General features: G+C 32.2%; 1 long non-coding RNA gene across 1 annotated transcript; it reads left to right on the top strand.

Annotated features, from left to right (window-relative positions):
* Nucleotides 1-24,434: 24,434 nt before the first annotated feature.
* LOC129951144 (uncharacterized) lies at nucleotides 24,435-25,366 on the top strand. Its single transcript, XR_008782143.1, has 2 exons — nucleotides 24,435-24,941; nucleotides 24,993-25,366. It is a non-coding gene; the product is annotated as an uncharacterized LOC129951144 (long non-coding RNA).
* Nucleotides 25,367-25,592: the final 226 nt, after the last annotated feature.

The raw sequence follows: 25,592 nt of genomic DNA on the forward strand, positions 1-25,592 counted from the left end.
TGGAATAGAGTATACAAGTACCAATAACAAAAATTGAAAATCAAATAAGTTCATGCACTCATAGCCACATGTACTCTATGTATCCAAATTATATTTCCTCTCGAGATTACTCGATAGTTTTTATTTTTTCACATTTTAAATTCATATTATGAAAGCGAATTGTTGATTGAACTATTAAATTAAAACTCATATGAACGGTCTTAAGAAGTACAGAACTTTAAAAATTTGTCAAAGGGGCCAAAAATGTACTTGACAAAACATTGAGGATTAGACCAAGAGAAAGAAATGTCAATATTCTCGATTTCGACAAAGCTTCATTCGTGGCAAACAGATTCAAGAAGTCTTTAAGGGCTCTACACTGTCGTCGACCTAGTTGCTTGAAGTGTTGAAGCACGTAAGAGATTTAAAGACACAAAGACTCAAAAGATATAGGTTAGCTTTAACCACTGTCCCGTATACCTTACCTATTAAATCCCTATACGGATTACGATTACTTTGATGTTCCTTACAACTTCGTATTCAAGTTCTTATACGTACTTCTAGATCACCCTGTCTGCTTTTGAAAATTCAACTAAGTAACCAAACCACAAAGGTACATTCAAAATACCTACAGAAGTGTGACGTTCGTGGTCTTTAGTTTATTGCTTTTCCAACCGTTCGTCGCTCGTGTGCCAGAAAACATTCGTTTTAATGTTGCACTCCGCATTTTGCTATGCCAAGAATTTCTTGACTCTAGGAATAGGAACCTACGTACATTCCATCACTCGAAATTCACAAGACACTCGTCCTTTATATAAAAGTCTTGAAAATACAAACTGCACTCAACCCATATCCAAATTCATCCAACCAACCAACAACCCCAAGCCACAGTCAACCCCATCAATGAGACTTGTTATAAGAAAACGCATAGAGACAGTAAATATATATGTAGAACTATGAAATATGCATTTTATTGCTGCTCATGACAATATAGTCTAAAAGGGTTCTGTTCTTATACAATATACATATGTACATTCTTACAAATAGTTCTAAGGGTATATATACTCGTAGCTTGAAAAAAAGTGTATACGAATATAATAGACTTTAAGGGGTGTGTCAAGTTTGGTGCGGGCGCACCCTTAACCCTTTTTGCTGCTAATATAAAGAGTTGAAGGCAAAACAATACCCTTTTGCTTTTACGCTAGAGTTGAAAATATATGAACCGTATTGTATTGTGTAAACGCAAAAGGTAGTTTTGGCTTACCCTACTTCCGTTTAGTTAAGTCGTTCCGTGACAATTGTCTCGCTGTTTTTGACGACCTTCGTGTGAACTCAAACCTTATTTTTTTTTAGTCTCTTTCCTTTTCTCTCTCTCACTCTTTTATCATCTTCTTGACTTTTATATGTCAAGTATTCTTACATAGGGGTTGATTATACTTGTAGTTTGAATTGTTTGAACATTTTATTTAGTTGTAGCGTGTAAATTAAGTTAGTCTGATGAATAATACTTGTGGGGGAATCAACAAATCTCGACACATCATTAATTTAATTAGTAAACATTTTATGTATACAAGAGATACAAGGAAAAAGTTTGTTTTTTTATTATAGCTTCTCACATCAGGATATAAATATGGAAAGTTGTTAATTTTGTATCACTGTGGTATGATTTTATTTGGATTTATTAATTTAATTATATTCCACGTACACTGAACCAAATCCTTTCGTAAATATAACGAAAAATTTCATTGAGCCAATTTGAATTTAAAAATAGGCTGGAATGCGACTCACACTGATAACTTCTCTTCCCGTCTGTCTATTTGTCTTGCTTATAAGTTTGCATGTTTTCGTGTTGGGTTAAAAAGTTGTAGTTGAATTATTCTTAAAATTACCAACAGTTTACCAGTCTAGGCTTAAACTTGTCATTGTGTTATTTACTTAAATGTACCTTTAATGTTATTGTGAATTAATTTGTATTACTTTGTTATCGACTTAACTTGTTACCCATTGTAATTCTTTCCGTAGTCCTTTCTTTTTTTCGTTAAAAATTTCGTCGTTCATTTTTGTAAAGCTTTGCCGTGGTTATCATGGCACAATAAAGTTAAATTAAAATCGAGAAGGTCGTAAAAAGGAGTGTGTTTTGCTTAAAGAAAAAATTATATGTAAAAAGATTACCAAAACTACAGTCCACATTTAAGCGGACTTTACATTTGGTCCTTCGAGCCGGATTTGCAGATTTCCTATTTTTAGGAACAGACAACAAGACTACTGCTGGGCAGAGACAGAGGCCCGTGTAAGCATTTACGAATCAGGGTTGCGGGTTCATAACCGAAATTAACTTGAGAAATAACTTGAGAGATATTAAGAACCGATCATATATTTTAACCAAATTTGCGAAAAATTTTTTGTAGATTTTATTTTTTTATCAAAAAACGGACTGTTGGATTGTTATGAAAAAAACTACTGAATATCGAAAACAATATTTTCTGTGAAATAAGAAATAGTTTGAAGACAATATTTTTAAGTTTTGAAAAGCTATTTGAGTCGAAAGTTTTAGTACTGTTTTTTTTTAGGTTTTTAGTTTTTATAAGAAAACTGTCAATTAGATTTTTGTCAAAACTTGTACAAAAGTTAAAAACAAAATTTCCTTTATGCTAAAATTAATTGGAAGTCTCAAATTTTTGAAAAGATATTTGAGTCGAAAGTAAATTCTAACCAAGTTTTAGTACTGTTTGGTTTTAGTTTTTATAAGAAAATGTCAATTAGATTTTTGTTAAAAGATGAAAGTAGTTTTAAGTCATTATCTCAAATTTTTGAAAAGATATTCGAGTCGAAATTCAATTTTTACCAACTTTTAGTAATGCTTTTTTAAGGTTTTTATTTTTTTTATAAGAAACCTCTTAATTCGATTTTGCTCAAAATCTTACCAGATGTTAAAAACTTGATTTTTCGTTGCACAAAATTGTTTTGAAAATTATTTTACTTTGTATTCGTAAAATTTTTGAGGTGACAAATTTTTTTCCATTTTTTTTGATTTATAAAAAAAACCATTAATTGGATTTTTTTCAAAAAATATATTTGTTTGGTATCACATTACAATAAGGAATATTAAATTTAATTCAAGTCTGTAGCAATTTTTGTTCGTAAGATATTAAGGGTTAACCAAAATGTTTCCTTTTTTTTTAAAGTGCTATGGTAAAAAAACCGCCGATGCAATTTTCTTGAGAGCCCTTTCTGCATCTTTCTGCCATTTTATCTGTATAAAAAATGTATTTGAAGTCGATATCTCTTCTTGAGCTATGGACAACGAAAAAATGGCCCCGAACGTACGTATACACGCACTCACAGACATCTTTCTAAAAACCTTTTATTTCGAATCTAGGGACCTTGAAACGTAGAGAAATGTCAAAATTTTCTATTTGACAGATCGGACCCATTACTATAAATTCCCAAGGGAAGTTAATAAACTTTAAAGTCGGGGAAAAAATGTAATTGTTTTAACGAAATGGTGTTCATACGTTAAGGGGGCGCTTCATCAAAAATAACGAAGCTTTCGTTAAAGAAATTTTCAACATCCGGTTGTCTACTTAACGAATTTTTTTATCAATAAACTTTCAGAATTATTAACTACGATCTTTTATGTTGGGCTTACAATTATTTTTTTTTTTGATCAGTGCAACACACAATAACTATATGAACAATTCATAAGCTTATGATAATTTTCGTTGAATCAATGAATTTTGATGCAAAACGCAGTTGTCAGTTTAAGCTAAGCCAAATATTGTGGATCAAATGTAATTTATATTTACAAAGCCAATTAAACTTTTCTTTAAATTTAAGACTATTTTCAAAAATCTTAAGGTTAAACATTCATAAACTTATCAATCTTTTCATTATGCCCATGAATATTTTTGTAGATTAACGTAATTTACTTTTGTTAGCTTGTGAACTTTTCCTTTTGTAACTTCTTTATTGCATTATTTCGTGATTATACTTTATGGAAAAAGCAAAAATACGGTATTCATTTCCACCACAAATATAGCACCATTTAAATGTCATTTGAGGGTATTGTGTGTTTTATTAAGAGCTTGAGATTTTTAAGTAAAAATATAAGACAGAAATATTGTTAGAATGGCTTCCATGGTTACTTGAATACTAGTTGCTTTCATATTGATTTTGACATGACAAGTTTGCTACCGCCATCTTGTTGGAACCAAATGTCGTCGATGTTTAGCCATGGATTACGTTAACGATTCACCGTTACTTATTGCCGCTCACCAGGGAAATAAGCTAAATACCTTAAAATGGACGAAATACTCTATTCTGGAAAATATTTTATTTTTCAAAGTTGATTAGAGCTTTGGTCTGTCATTGAATATTTCATGGTGCATTGCGAAACTATGTGTGGCAAGAATTGTCAACTCAGTTTGACATTATCAACTTTCAAACTACAGACCTCCACCAACGAAACTTCTCATGCTGCTTGACAAAAAACACCCTATACTTCGATTTCGTGGAAGCAAATTTGACGTAAGAGAGGTCAAATAATTGTTCATGCTTTTCTTATGTCAAGTGAAAGAAATGAAATGGATAATTCATGTTGTAATTAAGGTACACAAAAGTGGGTAATTATTGTGGTTTTTAAGTATGACTAGCGCAGGTAATTTAAGTTTTGAACAGAAAAAAGGCAATAATTAAAATCTCACAAAAGCATACAAAAACAATCAATCATTTTCTCATTTTCGTTTGCTGTGTTTCATGTCAACTAAATTATTCGTGTACTAAAACTACTTGTAGTGTGTGACATAAACACAATTAGCCATGTTTAACAACTCTTCTATACTCTTTTAACATCTTAACAAGTAAAATTGTTCATTTTTTTTAACACTTTGCCGTCCAATCAAAAACATCCGAGTCACGCGTTAACGTTGTTCCTTTGCATCAAGTGGAAAGAAACATGTGAGTTGACACGCGTTAACGATTAACTACACATATTTCAAAAACAAAGAACAAAAAAAGCGTCAGCAAACACCAGTTTAATAGCCATGTCACCTCAACAACCCTGGAACGCAAACAAACGTCAGGTACTAAAAAACAACAACCATTTTCAACATCACAAGAAACGAATAAAACAACAACAAAAAACCTAAAAAAGTACACATAATAAAGCTCTCATTACAACCATTTTGGCTTATGGATAAAACCAATATAAAAAAGAAACCACAAAATCCTTAATTTTTGCTTGCGATTTTATAGCACACATAAAAAGGGCAAGTTATGTATTCGTAAAAAATCGAATTTCAAATTCTAATCACATAAATAACCCGAGGGTGTTTTCGAAAGCGGAAATTGTCCCGAATTGCGGTGTGTTTTGTATATTCACCATTATGTGAAGATGGAAGCTGATACATATATTTTTCAGTTAAGGGATTCTTTCTTATTTCCTTTATTTTTATTGTACTGTAGATGCGTTACTTTGTTGAAGGTTTTATGAGTACTAGATTTTGTTAAATGTCCTTTTTCACCTTTGACATAAATTTTAAATATATGACTTGATACAAAATTCCTCGTTTCTTTTGTTCTTAAATTTGAAACTGAATTATTTCGATTATGGTTTGTCTTATGTGACAGATAATACTTTTACGGACTCTTATACTCATAAAACAGACGGTCATTAAATTTAAGGCTCCCTTATTCATGAGAATTGAAAAGAGCCTTTCAGTTTCTTTTTTCTTCTCACTTTTAGGAAGCAAAATTAGTTGAATGTTTAAAAATTTGACACTAGAGTGGTGAATAAATTGGGTTAAAGTTAAATCGGCAGTGCAGCAGTTTGACGTAGAGAGATTATTCTACTTCTTGTTTTATTGTTGGAAAACTTTGAATTTGTTCTAATAAATGCAAACGTGTTGATTTCTTTTGATCTTTTTGAAGGAAAAAAAAACAAAAATGGTTAATTTTTGACACTAGAGTGGTGAATAAATTTGGTTGATATTGACACGACAGTGGTGAAGATTTGAAGAAGAAAAAAGTTAGTGTAGAATATTGTATTATGCAGTAAGAGTTCACGAAAACTGTCAGATAAAATTCAAGAAAAACCGTCGTACGTCAGATGTTAGAAGGAAAAAATCAAATTGAATTCGAACCAACAAAATTTAAGGAATAATTAAAAATAAAATTTTAGAAGAGTTAATAAATTTGTATTAGTTTATTATTAGATTAATGTTTCTTTTTTAATTCATTTAATAAATTAATTAGGTGGCGCAACAGTATATTGAGAACTTGGGCCTAGTGACTAACAACTCCCAGCCATTCCTGTGTGTGAGTAAAATTGTCAGGGATGGAGGGGACCTACAGTTTTAAGCCGAATCCTAACGGCTAATTTGAGAAAATTCATTGGTTAACAAAATATGATTGAATATTGATGTCAGCTGATTTTGACAGCTTTCACCAACATTCACTTGCTCAAAAGGTGCAGAATGTTTAGAACTACAGTGCACTAGTTCAGATCAAGGAGTGCTAATCAGTGTGAGTCAGTGCAGAAATGTCCCCAATGAACACCAAAGAGTGCAACATAAAATATTTTATTTTTTATACAAATTTTGACAGCTGTCTTGTCATATACTGATTAAGTAAACTGTTTCGCAAATATTTGGAATGAGACAAGACCGAGAAATGTTATTAAAATTGACATTTGGAATATTTTTCTCTCCGAATTGTTAATATTGTTGACATTTGGCTTTTTTTTTCCGGGAATTTTTTTCATTCTCGAGGAAATTTTATTTAAAGTAGTGTTTCAAAAAATCCCTTCTACCGAAATTCACCACACAGAACGTCAAACGTTAAAAATGAGCCGTGGTAGAAAATTTAACTAAAGTTTAAAAATAAATGATTAATCTTTTTAAAGAGTAACTTAATACAACAAGGTCATGAATTTAATTTTATACGACGACGGCAAATAAAGACAAGGTCTCTTTTTGACGATTATCTACGGAATCTGTTGTTTTAAGTTGCGTGAGGACTTTAAATTGCTAAATTACTTCCAACGATGACGGCGATGTTGACGACGACAATGATTACCTCCTATATTGTCATAGTGAGAGGCCTATACATAATGTAGTGTACTGTACAGTACACATGTAATGTAATGTACATCAGTTTCTCCGTCAATTGAACATTATTGCCGTTGAAGTGCCATGATGGCGTTCATCGGTGGCGGTGGCGGCCAGTGCGGATGGTGCGGCCAGCTGGCGGTCAATCGCCCCCGCATGAACAGTTCTGCACTCAATTGAAGAATTTTATTGATGGTTTTCCTCCCTTTGAGAATGGCCAATGGTTCTTTTTGCTATCGGCAAGCTCATTTTTTGTTGCGAATATTATTTGGTTAGACAGAAGAGAAATTGATTTCAAGTATAGATAACGGTATGTACACAAAGTCTCGACGTATTCAGAGGGTTGAAATGGATTTGAAAATGTTAACGAGACAATGTTTCAACAAGCTGAAAAGTGTATTTTCGAAAGGATATTTTTAGTAAGAAGGTTCCGGCATAAAGTACTTGTTGCGTACTGATATAGATATTGATAAAAAGTCAAAAATTGTGCTCTTTTTTCATTGATATGTTATTTTTATTCATTCTTATGAACTCTATGAACAAAATTTGAATAATAAAAGAACGATATATTGAAGACACATGAAGAACTGTCACATTGACTCAATTAGTGATGATGATGAGAATGATGCTGACAAAGAACTAAGAATATGACTGATGTGAACGAGAATAAAGAGGTCGTCACATTGTTAGGTTTGTTTGTTTAACAAAGAGTTCACTAGACTGAGGAGATGCTTTATTTGAAAATATGAAAGCATTATGGGCGCGTTTATAAAAAGAAAGAAGAACATTTTATGCTGCAGAATTCAGCTGCAGTTTTCGTTTTTTTTTTTCTTTTTTTTGCGTGTTTGATATTGTTTTGGATTTTTATCTGCAACTTTGAAGAACACCAACAAAAACGTCATAACTATGTCATCGTTCCTTAGCTTAAGATTTGTAAAGCTGATTTACTCCATACAAAGGTTTACACTTTGAAGAACTAAAAGGCTTTGTGTTTTTGATTTTGATAAGACGCATCATCTCACAATTATTTTCATAAGTTGGGTGCATTGAGCTCGACAGTATTGAGTAAGGGTGAAAAAAGGAAAGGAGAAGAGAAAAAAAAACAGAATAGTTATGGGTGTCTTTTTTTAGTAGGTCGTTGTGGAAGTGGTTCGAAATATTGTGTAGAACTCTGTATAGTCAAGTTTCAGGATACTGTAAGTCCTGGATACGGTATAGCAAAAGTCAGGAAATTAAAAATGTGGACTTTCGTAAAACTGTTTCCAACTGTCCAAATTTTTAATACAGCTTTAAGAGGTACTTATGCGGGCTAGGAAGCTTTGAAAAAATCGCTTAAGTGCACATAAGCAATTATCTCAGTATTTACAAAAATTAAAAAAAACATTTAATTTTATATGCAAAATAGGAAAATACATAAGGAACATCAACTGACTAGTATTGATAACTTATTAAAAACCGAACTTTGTATTTAAGAAGTAAAATAATCAGTTTTGTTGGTTTGTCTTGCGTTATGGAATCTAATTGTAATTATTTTTTTTTCAATACGCTCGATTTCACTATCATCCGTGTTGTTATGCTTTGAAGCACCTTGGATTCTTTTTTGAATGTTCCATCGGCATTACAGAGAAAAAGAAGAGTGAATCGGCTTTTATCAATTTTTAAACCTGTAGAGGTGCTACCCTTTTTTGTTAAAGTACCATTTGGGAATGCTTTGAAACAAACTCCACTTTCGTCAGCATTAAAAATGTTACATTGCTCGTACATGGAAATTAGACTTGGCAAAACTTCTTGGCGATATAGATCAGCTCCTGAAACATTTGCGTCAGCCACCTCACCTTTAATTGTCTTCTATCTTATATTTTCTCTTCGCTTCCAGCGCCAAAGCCAGCCACTTGTTGGCTCAAAGTCTTCATTTAATTTAACAGCAAACTCTTTAGTCTTGTTCATTAGCTAAATTCCACTGATTATTGCATTTTGAGATCGCATTTGATCAAACCATTTAGTAGGAGCATTCTCTACTTTCTCATTAGAACTCTTTTGCAAACGTTTTCATTTATAGTTTTTGTTTATTTGTACAGCTTTTTCCAACTTTGTTTTGTTTTTTGCCACTCGATCAATAGTAGAAACATCGCATTTAAATTGTTCAAGAATTTCCTTTCTTGATTTTATTTTGCTTTCAACCATGCGGAGAATTTGTAGTTTTTATTTAATTGAAAGTGAAGTCAGTTTTCCGCCCTTTCCAGTCATTTTTCACAATTCTTATGAATAAAATTTGAAATGAAAATGAAAACAATCTTACAGTTTAAACTTAACAACAAAGCAAAATTACTCCCTAGTTAGGCGATAGGTATTAGGTACCTAGTTAGTCTCCCCCATTGTAGTAGATTAAGATTATTACTTTTATTTTTTTTAAATTTTAAAGCATGAGACATGAGAAGGAAGCGCTAGATGAAAAGAAGATTTTGTCTTTTTCTGCTGATATCAATTGTTTGAAAATCTAGTTTTGTTAAATAGATTTTAAGTCGAAAACAAATTTTTACCAATTTTAGTAGCATTTCTTAAATTTTTACAAATTGATTAAATTAATTTGAGAGATATCAAGAACCGAATATCAATTTTTACCAAATTTGCGTACAATTTTTTGTAGATCTTATTTTTTATAAAAAATCAGAGTGTTGAATATTGAAAACAATATTTTCTGTGAAATACAAAAAGTTTGAAGACAATACTTTTAATTTTTGGAAAGCTTTTTGAGGCGAAAGTAAATTTTTAGCAAGTTTTATTAATTTTTTTGTTTAGGTCTTAATTTTTTGTAAAAAAAACTATCTATTCGATTTTTCTCTAAGTTTTACCGAATGTTAACAACAATATTTCTTATAAGTTAAAATTATTTGAAAGCCATAATCTCAAATTTTTGAAAAGATATTTGAGTCGAAATTCAATTTTCACCAACTTTGAGTAATGTTTTTTTAGGTTTTTATTTTGTATACAAAAAACTGTCAATTTGATTTTTCTCCAAATCTTACCAGATGTTTAAAACGTTATTTTTCGTTGCTCGTTGCACAAAATTGTTTTGGAGATAATATCATTTTGTATTCGTAAAATTTTCGATATGACAAATTTGTTTTTCTCTAGCGTTTTTGGTTCATGAGATATAGGGTTAGCCAAAATGTTCACCTTCTTTTTAAACTCCTATGGTAAAAAAACCCACTCACAGAATTTTCTTGAGAGCCCTTTTTGCATATCTCTGCCTTATTATCAGTATAACAAAATTTATTTAAAGTCGATATCTTTTCTGGTTCTTATACTATGGACAACGATAGAAACTTCCTGAACGTACGGACACACGCATGCACAGACATCTTTTTAAAAATCTTTTATTTCAACTCTAGGGACCTTGAAACTTCGATAAATTTCAAAATTTTCAATTTGACAAATCGGACCCATTGTAATAACTTCCTATGGGAAGATAAAAATATATATATAATATTTTATTGACTTAAAGTTTATTTTGTCATATACGAAATATTTTTGTTTTATAAAATCAATTCAACACCTGTTTTTTAGTAAAAAATAAAACAAAAATGTTAAAAATTCGCTTTCGACTCAAATATCTTGGAAACAAGAAAAAAATTTGACTTCAAACTTTTTTGATCTTGACCATTGCTTTAAACATTTGGTAACATTTTTGAGAACATTCAATTAGGAAAATTTTTGCAAAAAGTAAAAACCTTACACCTTACCTTAATTTTTCAACTCAAATATCTTCGAAACAAAGAAAGACTTTGACTTAATATTTATTTTATCTTATACAAAATTTTGTTGTTTATTATTAAAAAATCTTAAGAAGAATCCAAACTACCAAAAATACTAGTAATTTAATGGTTTGGCTTATTTAACAGAAAACCACTTAAGGTCCAATAGTTAGAAGAACAGAATTTACTTAAATGGCGTTTGGCTAACAAAAAATATTATAAGCAAATTTTCAAGTGTATTAAAGTCTAATTCCAGCCTCTCTTCTTAATACTTAAGGAAACAAGCCTCCACCGCTACGAAAATTACACCGACAAAATACGCAGGTGTTACTTGGTATAATACAGAGTTGCAAGATCTTAAGTCACTTTCTAGCTTAAGTTTGACTTTAACTTAAAAGGTAGTTAGTTGCTTTTGAATTCAGCAACATTTAATTCTTAACGATTTTCAAAGGCTTTTTTTTTTCGTGAATTTTTTCGAATTTCCAATTTACCTACGAGGTTAGGTAAAAAATTCGGGGATGAAATTTAGAACATTTTTATTTTTCATTTTCAATATACTTTCCCTTAAGCCTTATGGGCTTTTTGAAAGAAAAAAAAAAGAATTTGTCAAGTCCTTCACTATAGGCAGAAATTGTTGACTTCATATTGGGAAAAAACAAATAATCAGAAGAGGCCAAATCTAGGCTAGTGGGGGTTGATTCAATAAACCGAACCCACATTTCTTTTACCTGACTCTTGCGAACTGGTGCACCCTTTCTCCATTTTCTTGTGCTTTTGTTTCTATGATGGCTTCTTTAAAATTATGTAGGATGTTTGCGTAGTATCCGCCAGTTAAATTGACCCGCTTTCCTTATTATCAATGAGAAAATCCTCTCCGAATTTCAAAAGACTGTAACCATGGGTTTTCCAGCCTTTTACTTCGTAGGGGGTGCTTGAAGCATTCGCAACTTTGGTACAAAATAATGATTTTTAAAAGTTATTCATGTAATATCTTTAAGGAGAAGATTTATTGAACTAAATAATGGCTACAATAACATTACAAATTATGTTGTTTAAGTATTTTAATTCCCTTCAAAAAGTCATCTAATTTCTATGAAATGTCAAATGAGATTTCGTGTTACAAAACATTACAAAAATTAAAAACAATCAACCGAATTTAAAAACACGTAGTACCTCACCTCTATCAACCTTCAACCTACAAACATTAGTTCCTCCTCTCTCAAACCCTCTCTAATTTTGCACTTTGAAATCCTAATCACGGCTTAAATCGTGTGAAAATAATGTCCTTTGCATTCAAATAACAAAACACAATAAGTGACAGGAAAAAATTCTTATTAGCATTTGATCACAATCAAGCGTATGAAATGTAGGAAATTCTATGGTAATTCCTTTTGTTGTTGTACAAACAAATTTTAAGGTTATATTATTTTGTTTTTTACTTTCTGTAAACATTATAAAACGAAGACATGGGAAAACCCCATCAAGAGGAATTTATACTAACAAAATATAGGAGGGAAAGAACTTCTTGTGTACGTACAGCACATAGGTTTCTCAATTGAAATTCCTGACCGACACCTTAATTTAGTGTTTTCATATAGCGAAACAAAATAATGGAAGCAATTTAGTAAGAATAAAAAAGGAAAGGAACAAAATAACAATTTAGACAGTTCTTTTTTTTTAAGTTAGTTGTGCATAGAAGATAAATAAATGGGAAATTCAACTGTCAGTTTGGAATAGTGGGATGTTTTTTTATTTGTCAAACTGACAGTTGATGTCCTATTTTGTTGTGAATTCTTTTTATTGCATTTCTGCAGGTTTTCCTATTTGTTTAGAATATCAATCAGCTTTAAATATACAAATCTAACCGCACCCATCGAAATGATTTGACATATTTTCCATATGAAATTTCAACTGTCACCACACAATAAAATCTCAAATCTGACATTTTAAAATTATAACTCACAGCTCTGACATTCTAATGAAGACCAATAATTTAAAATCGTGCCAATTTGTCCTCAAAAATCAACACTTATATAAAGTATGTGGACATACAAAAAAATAAAAAAAAACTGACAGACTGACTGACATTTCGCGATAAAGGAAGGACTGTCGTCCTCTGCATCAAATACGAATTTCAATTTCCATTGATGGCAATTTCAATACACATTTTTTCTCAATTGGTCAACCAACCGTTAAGGAACACTTTTCAGGTGATGTCCGATGATGAGTGAGGTGACCTACCTTTCTATGTTTTGATTTATGTTTATGTACTTTTTGTATAAATTGATAGTAAATATACATTTCAGATTTGAGATATTGTATATTCAGTGGAACATGTCTATTTTGAGCTTTTGAGTTTATATTGTACATATTTATTTTGTGTTTGGTAGAAGGACGTAGTTTCTTTCAATACCACGAGTAGAACACCAATTCAAAAAAGGACGTGAAAATAAATAATTATCAAACTGTTGAAAAACATCTTTCTCAATAAAACTACATAAACACAAAAACATACGAATTCCATTCAAATGATATATTTATTTATTGAAAATGAATAAAAATATAAGTTAAACAATCTGTTTCACAATTATTTGGAAGGCAGACAAAAATATTATATTGAATTGATTAAAGTGTAAAACTAACAATTGGTAAATTATTTCAGGATGTATTGTTGATGAAATTATTAAATTGACATATTCCCACTTCATGTTATTTAATATTCAATATTTATACATATTTGTTATTTATTTGCTTGTACTGAGTTTTTGTAAAAATTTTAAATTTGATACAAATAAAATGTAGACTTAAAACGGTTTTTGTTTTCCTGATAAAGGTCTTAAGGTCTTGTTATGACGATAAACCTTGCTGATAATTGCCTGGAAGACTTATTAAAAATTTCATAATAGCTCTAAACTCACTAAAGGGGTTATGAATACCCTTATAATGCTTAAGCACAGTGCGAGCAATTAGGAAAGGAGGATAGGATTAGAAAGGAGAAACCGATGCACATTGGTTTTGAATTTCTGCATATTGTAATGAGTGGGAAATATTGAGTCAGGTAAAACATTCCACATTCGCGTAGTGCGGCTAAAGAAAAAATCCCGGCTGAAAGGTAAACCGATGGGCATTCCTAGCAGTACGGGTATTACGGTTACGATAAAACAATGATAGTCATGAGACCTTGCGGGTGAGTTCAAGAGAAGGTGATAGAACGATATCATATCATTTTTAGAACTTTTTCTTCTTGAGAAGACCCAAGTAAGTTATTAAGATTTAAACTCGAGTTTGGGACGAATAAAAGCTTTGTAAATTATAGCCACATCAGAAGGGGTAAAAACCTTCTTGCATATTCGGAGAAAACCTAAACACTTACCAGCATTTGTGGCGATGTCGAATATGTGATCACCCCACAACAAGTAGTTTGTGATGCACATACCTAGGACTGATAGTTGTTCAATCTCCTCGATGCAAGTACCACCCAAGGATAGTGGTATTGGGTGATTGTTTCGCTGCTTTTGTGACAGAAGACAGCAGTGAGTTTTCGAAGCATTAAATTCTACACGGTTTTTGAATCCCCATTGAACAATGCTGTCAAGATCAGAATTAATGAGCTTATCATACCCTGCCATTGGTAGTCCACACCCGAAATACAAGGATGAGAATCTAATGGCTGAATCACAAACACGCTTCATCTAAGGCTTCGTCTACGTTACGGTGGGCCTTGTTCAAGGTTGCTTTGAATGACATTTCTGTTATTACATCCCTCCAAAAAGCAAATGTTTTGTTTGTTGACATTTTTTTTTACAGCAGTTGAGCTGTTAGACAAAGCAAATGTTCAGAAAATTTAAACTGGAGTTTCCGTTTGGAGTCACATTACATTATTTCCTTACGATTGTCAAATGAAACGTGAGGTCGAAGATTCATTGTGATAACATGCATTGAATTCCTGTGGTTGAACTCGTAAACGTCCGGCGAACCCGAAACTGAAGCGTGTATGTGTTTCAGCCATAAAAACAAATATGAAAAGCAGAGGATACTGTCATCAGCGAAACAATGTAGCGGGTTAGAAGTTTCAGACAAAAGATCATTTATAAAAATAAGGAAGAGCGTTGGAGACAAAACGGAGCCCTGGGGCACACCAGCGTTTATTTTGTGGATATTAGATTTGAACCCGTCCAACTGTTAATATCTAACCCAACAAAGAAGATATTCATCAATACCAAGAACACGCATATTCGATAAGAGAGCTTGACTCACAAACTCTATCAAATGTCTTTGAAATATCGAGTGCAATAATCTTACTTTCTCCAAAACGCTGTAAAACTTTGTTCCACTGTTCGGTGAGATCACCAGTGGGCCTATTGTAACGAAAGCCATACTGCCAGTCATTAAAAAGCTTACGTTCTTCAAGATATCTTAAACTGATAATTTATCAGCGTTTCCATGAGCTTGGAAAGAAGAGACGTAAGTGCAATTAGACGATAGTTAAAGGGGAAGGAGGATTCCCCCTTTTTAGGGAGAGGCTGGACAAATGCAGTTTTCCATTTACTCGGAAAGAGACGAGTAGAATAGGACAGATGGAAAAGCTGACGCAGTGGTTTTGCCAGCGTTGAAGAACACCTCTTCAAAACAATAGCGGGGATACTATTCGGGGCAGCTGATTTGTGAATGTCAAGATCTTTTAGTACACTAGCAACTGTACGCGAGCAAAAGAATATTCGTCCCATGGAATAGTTTACGCTTTCAAGTACAGGAGGAGTCATGTCACTTATTGACAGCAAACTGCGCTGCAAGCAAATTGGCTTTATCAATCGAACTTACAGAGTGTCATTGGAAACGAGTGATGAAAACGGACACACTCAGGCCAATTTAATGGTCCATTGTGATACCACATGAATCTTGAGGTGCTCAATGGAACCAACTTGAGTCCCTTACGAAACGTGAGAGGCTGGATATACCGATATGATTAAGATCGTTTAGATCGTTAAAGAAGAATTCTCCTAGGTAATTCTTTCGTTTTCGAGGCAGGCAGGGCATGTACAGAGAAGGTGAAGAACTGTTTCCTCCTCTTCCTCGTCCATTAGCATTAGCAACAGTTTACAAGTAGATTGATATGCCATTAATTGCCAAACTTGGTGGGATGGGTTGTACTGTACCGTTCCTGGCGAGTTACCAAGAATGTCTCAATGGCCCGGCACCCAGCAAAGGTGAATATTAAACTGTTGTGCCATCTCCATTAGAGATGATTGACAGTTATGGACTGTTATAGAGTTTGACAGAGTCCAGTGATTTGATAGCGGCCTGGCTACCTGAGAAAATACGGATATCAGATGTCGATATCGCGTTTACTTTAAGCCAGGACAAGACTTCCTTTCTCTCTAAAAGTTCCGCCTGGAACACCCCACAATGATTTCGAAGGCGGAATGAGAGACTCAATTTCAGTCGTTAAGAGTACACACCTCCACCAACCCGTTCTTTTGTTTTTGAACCATCTGTATGAAAATGCATTGACCCATCTTCCAGGAATGTCCTATCTTCCCAAAAAGATCTATTAGGTATAGAAATCTGGAAATTTCTGTCAAATTGCTGTTGGGGGATGGTGTAGTCTGTGTTCTTTGGAATTGATCTTAAATACCTAAGTATAACGGCCAATGTTTTTGTAAGTCTACTGCGACGAAGCTTTGAGGCGAATAGCAGATCTTGCTGCTATTTGTTTGCTAAATATGTCAAGAGGTGTTCCAGCGCGTGCGAAGCGATCCGCTTATACATAGACAAGCTGAACGTTGGACTTTATTTAACTTATCCCTGTTTATACCTTTCTCTAAAACATTCCACCTCTAAAGCACACACCGTACATTAAAATCGGTCTGATTACCGATGTGTATAGACAATGTGTGATTCTGGGTTGTAAGCCCCATTTATTACCAATAGCTTTTTTGCAAGAAAAGAGAGCTACAGTAGCCTTTTTGACTCTTTACTGCTTAACACCCAGTCCACACCGATCAGCCCAAAGAATAAGTCTGTCTAAGGCATTTTGTAAGAGTTCTTTTAGGGTGTTAAGATGATTCCCTGAAACTGCTATAACAACGTCGTCTGCATAGGCTATCACTCTGAAACCCTCCGCATCCAGACTAGTAAGGGTTTCATTCACCACTAGGTTCTAGAGGAGAGGGGATAGAACACCACCTTGCGGTGTCCCTCTACCAACGAATCGTCAGCCAGACGATTGGGACGTTGTATTATATTTTGCCGTAATTTTTGGTCATACAAAAATTTAATGCGTCGATATGTCCGTTATAAGTTTTTCTAGCTTGTTTGAACTTATTCCAGTTTTCCTCAGTAGGGTTGGCTTTATAAATCCGGAAACTTACATCTTTGATCCTCTTTACAGCTCTAATCAAAATAAAAGTTCAACAATTGTAAGGGTTATAGTTTCTCTAACACTTATTGCGAGTGTCAAATATCAATTGGTATTGATGCATACCATTCTTTTCATTTTCTTCAAAAGATAAAACCTTTAAAAATTCTTGGTTATAAAAATACTTATACTTTGCTTGTAAAATGTTAAACTTTGATATTTATCAACTTTCAATTTCTGGTTGACGTAATTTATGATAGTGTTTGATATAAAACTAGGAAATGCGTCATTTTAAAAGTCAACTTTTCTTAAGCCACAAGTAACCGAATTTTACTAACTTTTCTGGTTGGAACTTTAAATTAAAAAATAGCTGGGGTTTGACCCAAAAATATTATTTCCCATTAGTGACCTTGACAACTTGCATCTGATTATTTTGAGTTATAATTCAGATAATAAGTAGTACCCGTGGCATGATGGTTAGGTGCCCTTTTGATGCATTTTGATGTTCTTTAGATTTCACCAAAATTAGATAAAAATAAAAATTCGTATATCTGAAAATTTTTAATTACATCATAAATGTATTGCTTACCTTAATTTATGTGGTGCAATAGTTGTTATTTTCCTGAAAATAAATAGAAACACAATTAATTAAAACAATTTTAAATTATTTATTATGTTTTTTTCACAAAATTTTGAATTTTTAAAAACAATCTGAGGTGTTTAAAATTATTACTCTTAAATTTGTCTGTTGACATTTGACGAAACAAAAATTGTTGTTATTTTTGTCCTTGACACCATTGTTAATTAATTTCATAGAAATTGATCGGTATACATTTATAATCGTGGTTGATATAGGTAATATTTAGCAGTATTTCGATGAATTTATTTTTCAAAGTATGTAATGCATCATTTTCCATGTACATACATTTAACCTCATTCAAATATAGAATGTATGTATTTATTTATAGAAAATGTCAACCTAAAGGTAAAACCAAATTATTTGTGTTCATGAATTCTAGGATATTCATGGATCAAACATCAAGCATTTGCATCTCAAAACAATGTTTAACATAATTTATGTGTGAATTATGAGTGTACAGTGTACTGTCTCCTTTTGGTTACCTCTAATAAATTGGATACCTTTTGAGACCAGACAGATTAATCTCTGAAATATCTCATAATCGTACTCCTCAAGCTCTAATTACTTCGATATATTTCCCGGAAATGAATATTTTCCTTTAAACAGACATCAAGACAATTTTCTCATTACAACAATCTTCCGGTTATGAGAAATCTTACTGTATGTATTTTTGCTTCCATTTAAAAGTACTTTCACTTTTAATGGATCCTTCAAGAGAGATAGTAGGTAAGCACCCTGGTGACAGAAACAACTTTCTTACCCTCTTATGTGAGTCTCTAAAAATGTTCTCTTACAAATGTCATCAAAATACGGACAGCATTGTAAATTCCAAATGTCAAAATATTTGATTGAAGAAGATTAAAGAAATAATATTTTTCACGTTAAGCTCCTCTTTTTTCTTGTATCGCACTGAATCTTTTTGAAATGTGTCTGCGGTTGGACTTTGTTGAATTTGAAAATTTATCTTATGTAAGCTTGTTAAGAAGAGTTTTTAAAGAAAATCTTATTTTAATACCATTGTCTGTTCTATTTGATATTAAGATGTTATAAACCTTTTTGAATGAAACAAGGAGACGATTTACGAATAAAAAAAGAGCATAATTTAAGACTAGACTAAATGAGTACGTATACGCCCAGATGGCCAATTGGTATTTTTTTTAAATAGAAAATAGGGCACACTGATTTTTTTGACCTTTTCAATGCAAGTGATTGTAATCAATCTGATTTATCTTATTGAAAAAAGAGAGGGCATGAGAAGCTTGCGGTCGAAGAAGATGAGAGGTTTAAAAGAAGGAATGAAGTTCGAAAGTTTTATGAACGGGTGAAACGAAATTCACAGGTACATAAACCTAGAACCGAAGGCTGCAAAGAAGAAAGTGGAAACATCATAGTGGAACCGCAGTCAATGCTGAGGATATGGAAGAACCACATCTGCAGACTGTATAACGGCGACGACGAACCGAATTCCACTGTCAGGCAGGATGATCCATTCAACATAGACGGCGAAAGCCAACAATCCCGTCCTCCTGACATAGACGAAGTAAAGATATCCATAGGTATCTAAGCTGAAGTCCAATAAAGCCGCTGGAGCGGATGGATTGAATGCCGAGCTCTTTAAAACAGCTGGAGATAAGTTGGTTAGGAGCATGCATCAACTTATCTGTAAGATATGGTCGGAAGAAAGCATGTTGGGGTCAAAATACTGATCCATAGATCAAAATACTGTATCTCAAAATTCTGTATTTCAAAATTCTGTTTATCAAAATTCTGTTTATCAAAATTCTGTACTTCAAAATGCTGTAAAAAAGGCCAAACAAATAAAAAATATTTTGACAATGTACAAAAGTCCGCACTTTTTTACATTATCAAAAAGATTTTAATTTTTAGCCTTTTTTACAGCATTTTGAAATACAGATTTTTGAAAACAAAATACTTTTTTTAAGAAAACATTATTATTTTTCATTAGCTTAATGTTCTAATATACTCCCTTCAGAAATAACATACACTCATCGCCACTTGAACAGAACACTCTGTACATTTTTTTTACTTTGCTTATAACTCAAAATCGGAATGATAAAATAATGGTATTTGCCCGTTATCTTTTTGCAACTCTTTTCTTCTTTTTCTATGACATATAACAAGTTCTGGAAAAAAGCCGTTATATTTTTCTTAATTTGCGGAATTGTATTTTTCGTTGATCGAACTATTTTGTAAATTTCGATTATTTAATATTAAAAAAACGTAAAATGGGTCGAGAAAAAGTGTTGACCGAGGCGGGAAAAGAACAAATCAAAGCATATAAGGACGCTGGCTTATCTATTGCCAGAATAGCAAAAAAAAGTCGAGAGAAGCCGACACGTGATATCCAAATTTTTAGTAATGAGCTTAAATATGGGAATAACATGAAAGGCAAATACAGTGTGCTTACTAATGCGGAAAGGTGACTTATATTAAGAAAAGCGTCAAATTCTCACGACTCTCTTGCAAAAATCAGGGAAACAGTTGGTGTTAAAGCAAGTCTAACAACCATGCGTCATGTTATTTCGAAAGATAAACATATAAAAAGACTTAAAATTAAGAAGAAGCCACCCCTTAACCCAGTTCGAAAAGAGCAACGTCTCAGTTTTTGCCGCGCACATGTCTTCTTCAACGAAAAAAAAAATTAATTTAGAAGGTCCCGATCGATATAGCTACTATTTCCATGACCTCCGCAAAAAAACTCATTATCTGCACCAGCTGCATAGCAGAGTTGGAGGTGTAATGGTTTGGGGAGCTTTTTTCTACAACAACAATGAATGTCTTACAATGGTATATTCAAAGAGGCCTTTCCATACTTTCAAATCCTTTTTGGACCTCTGCCCTGGATTTATCAACATGATAATGCGCCAATTCACACAGTAGTTACATCGTATAAATAGAACCAGAATGTGGAGCTATTAAGCTGACCGCCCTTCTCACCGGACTTGAATATCATAGAAAATGTTTGGGAATGGCTGACACGTCAAGTATGCGGATCAGGAAAACAATATTCAACTATATCCGAACCAACCCAAGCCATTGAATTGGCTTGGAGCTCGATTTCGCTAAATTATTTGTATGTAGGCCTTCCAAACAGGATGTGTGAAGTTTTGGAGCAGAAAAGTTTTTGATCAATATTTTTATTTTTCATTAATACTTAAATCCTTAGCATTAAATCTTTCTTCAGGTGAAATAAAAACATTTAACTAAACTTAAGATGAAAAACAAAAATAGGTGTCTAGCATGTTTGGTTTGGGAACTATGGACGATAGAAAAAAACCGAATGGGTGTTCTATTCATGTGGCAAGGAGTGTATGTACCTATGATAATTTATAAGTCTCTGAAATATTAAAAACAAAAATAATATAAATGGTATTTTCTTTTAATTTTCTTTTTCTCATTTTCTTCTTCTTAGTTATTCGATCTCTCTCACATTTGTGCATGAATTGTTTCTATCATAATCAACAATTGCAAAAAACTAATTGATCTGTCAAAACTTCCAGTATTATACAGTATTATGAGATACAGTATTTTGGCAAGACAAAGTATTTTAAATGTACATTATTTTGAAATACAGCATATTAACCATACAATATTATGACCATACAGTATCGTACAGTATCATACAGAATTTTGACCATACAGTATTTAAAAATACAGCATTTCGACCCGCTCCCGAACATAACGTTTTTTTTTTTTTTAAATTCGATAAATCAAGAACAAACATTTTGACAAAATTTAAATATAAGAAGTGTATTTATAAGCACAAAATAACTACCTTCCAAAAACATTTAATTATGAACAAAAATGAATTAAAAAGAAACCCTCCTACGATTTTGAAAAACAAATATAAATTAGTATAAGGTTTTTTGAGAATTTAAATTTCATTACAATTTTTGAAGATACGCATAGTTTGCTCCTACACTTTAATTTTTAGAATCTTTGGATACAACGACACGTTCGTATCTTGATATTATAGATTTTGATGTTATTATCTTTAAAACCAAATTTTTGAAGTGGATAAATCTTCTGCTTTTTGATATATGGCCAAAGATGAATTTCACAAAATAGTAATTGGCAACAAAATTTGTTTAATTTAATATCTTGAAAGAAAATTAAGGTTTTTAAAACTATTTCATTTTATACAAAAAAATGTTTTAAACATTTGGTTAAATTTCATTGCTTCTAAAAACAGTACACAAAATTTAGAAACAAATATTTTTCGACTTAGAACGAAAAGGCAAATTTTATAACAAATAAGTTATCGTATCGTTATAGAAAACACAATTGACTATTTTTTTTTCAAAAAATAAAAAGTTTAAAGTTCAATTTTTGATTGGGTGTTATTCGGAGTTTCTTTATTAACTTCCAATAGGAAGTTATTGTCAAATTAAAATTGAAAAAAACGTTACTAGATGTTGGTAAAAATTGAATTTCGACTAAAATATTTTTTATAAAATTTGAGATTTCGATTTCAAACTAACAAAAAAATTTGAGAAAAATCGAATTTACAGTTTGTTTACAAAAAATAAAAACCTAAACTCTTTGGACTCAAATGTCTTTTCAAAACTTTGAGATATTGGCTTTAAACTATTTATGTATTTTAAAATAGATTGTTGTCAACATTTAGTAACATTTTGAGGAAAATCGAATTGACCTAACAAAAAATAATACTACGACTAAAAAATAAAAAAATTGTCTTAAAACTCTTTTTAGTTCACAGAAAATATTGTTTCCGTAATTCAGTAGATTTTTTTTTATAAAAATGCAACGTTTTTTCATAAAAAATAAAATCTACAAAAAATAGAACGCAAATTTGGTAAACATGTATACTCGTTTTTTGACATCTCTCAAATATATTTCATTCATCCAAAATCTATTTAACAAACTAGATTTTCACACTACTGTTGGTAATTTTAAAATTTGTAAGAATAAGTAACAACTTTTTTTAAACCGACCCTACAAACTTTTAAGCAAGACAAATCGAAAGACGGGATGGGAAGTTATCATTCTGGGTCGCATCCCAGCCTCTGTTGCTAAAATTGATACCGGACTGCCTCCGCTTTTTATTAAAACCTTTAGGCTATATACTGACCATCTTTTAAGATTTTTTAACATGCCTAATCAAACATGGTCGCCAAAACTTATAGATATGTATACTATTTAAAAGGAGAGTCTTCGGTTGTAAAAATTAAAGGAACTGGGTGAATATTATGATCTCATCGCGAAGAAGACGAAAAATGTAGCCTTGAATGTATCCATCAAGTGACTTCAACTGTATATAGGGCCACATACAGCGTTATTCAACACAATCTCTGTGAAAGAAACTATTTTAGGATTGATTCTAATCAAAAATTAATATCGGCTATATTTGAGATAAGAGGAAAGGTGGTAAGATTGAATATTCATGCCGCACCGAGACGATCTTCCAATTATTTGCATGCTTTGCAATATGTCAGTGAATGAAGACATTATGCATTTCATCGGAAAGTGCACAATCTTAAAAGAAGTAAGAAGAACCTCTTTTGGCAGTGATGTATTAAGCGATGCAGAAATAAAAGCTCTTCTTAAGTGCGATGGCGATATAACACAGCTGTACTCATACTATGAAAAACCCATGTCCTATAAACTCAAAACTTTCAATGGACCTTTTTATACCAGCCTATACAAGGAATTATGTTAATGATTTTATATTCGCTTTTTCTTTTCTTATATTAAAAATTGTATCTATCTCTTTTAACTTAAAATAATATTAACTTTGAGTAAATTATGTCAATGGGGCAGACCATTTTTGTATCTAAATAAATGTTAATTGATATTTTGAAAATGAAATGAATCTTAAATAATCAAAATCAACTTATCATTTAAAATTTGGCAAATAACAAAAGTAAGTATTGAGTAAGAGCTTTAATGGGTTTCAATGGAATGTAAAGTTGCATGCTGTTTCCATTTTCTTCTTTTATGTCAGACTCACCGGAAAATAGGTCAAACATAAAAATATCGCATTGCGTAAAATTTCGATCCTAAAAACATCAATACATATTTTGTGGTAAATGATTTTAAGAAAAAAACTCACAAATAACTTATAGAAACATTAAATCTCAAGGTTTAAGAAAATTGCTTCACAATGACTTAGCAAGGTAGATTTATGAAGTATTCTTTATTAAAGCTCTTACTGTTTAAATGGTTTAAATGACGATATGCCATTAAGCACGTATTTAAGTAAAATGTAATAATATATCAGACCTCAGACGAATTCCTTCAACCAAAACAAAAATCGAAGCTGTAACAAAACTCTGACTATGCTTAAAAATGTAGACAAAAATATCATCCAAAAATACGAGACACAACAAAATGAAATTCCACTTCTGATGTTGAACTGATAGAAAAAGACACACAAACAAAATAATAATAATAATAAAATACGCTTATCAGTTCGGCGAGAGGGTGCTGCTCTCAAATAACCACATAATGGAACACTACGGAACAATAAAACTATAGTAGGTACATCGCTATATAACTTTTACAAGTGCCCTCTGAATCTGAATTTGAATCTGAATCTGAATCTATGACGATGAGGCATGAGCTTGAGCACTGAGCTCTGAGCTCTGGAGCAACAATCAGTGCTACTTTATGTTCTGTTCATATACGAGTAGGTACTATAAGTTAAGTATATTATGGTTGTTGATTTTGTTCTGTTTGTGAAATCCAACCCTCATTTATGGTCGCACAGCCCCGGTTTAGTTCGGTGCCCGCCGCTGAGAGTACCCGGTCTAACGCAACGCATCAACCAAAACAAGACAAATCAAAAGGGGGTTGTGGCGGCGGTCGCGGTGGCGGTGTTGGGTGGTTTCAAGAATAGACAATTGAATAAATTTACAAACATTAACTTGGAAATAATTTTATGTCTTAAAATATTCATATCTTATTCAGTTTGCTTTACAATATGAGGTCTGCTCTCTAGAAGAATCAAATAAAAGAATAAGTATCTTTCTATATAAAGTATATAATATAAAATAATGGACGACGACGACGATGACGAGTGGGAGAGATGATGATTTGAAATTCTATGAAGCGAGCGCGAGGTTAGTATTCTTTAATTTGATGATATTTTTACACTCAATTTGTTTACTCAGCTCGGCTCAGCTCAGCAGTAGCGGCAAAGTGGAATAAGATGATGGTGAATTATTTGAATTGAATGTTTATTCTTATTAAATCAGCCGTGAACTTCCTGGGCATTCGAATTGACAACAATTTATATATTGTCAACTACGACGACGACGACGATGTCGACATTAGATTCAGAATCAGAATCAGCATCAACATTAACGGTATTGTGTGAACGAAAATGGTACGTCTACGATATTATCGTACAAACACAACACACGCAGAAGTGAAAGGGAAATTTTTGTTGTCATTGTGACGATTTAACTTAATAAAAGTGGGGAATTTCATGACCTAAACAATGGATGTTAATAAACTGGAAATAAAAAGTGTTTTGAAAATAACACATTTTTTAGTGTATTTTGTTATTGGTGTAAGCCTTTGTTCTGGAAAATTAATTGACAGTACTTAACTTAAGAAATGAAATGTGAATAAGGCTGTTAATGGAATATTAATGCGAAAATAAAACTTAGATTATTCGCTTAAGCAAACTTGCTTATTTCTGTTGGGGTTCTTAGTTTGTGTAAAGCAAAAATAAAGTTTCCAAAAGATTACGGCAGAGGTTGTTTGAA

Source organism: Eupeodes corollae, chromosome 3, assembly GCF_945859685.1.
Source record: "Eupeodes corollae chromosome 3, idEupCoro1.1, whole genome shotgun sequence".
Taxonomy (NCBI): Eukaryota; Metazoa; Arthropoda; class Insecta; order Diptera; family Syrphidae; genus Eupeodes; species Eupeodes corollae.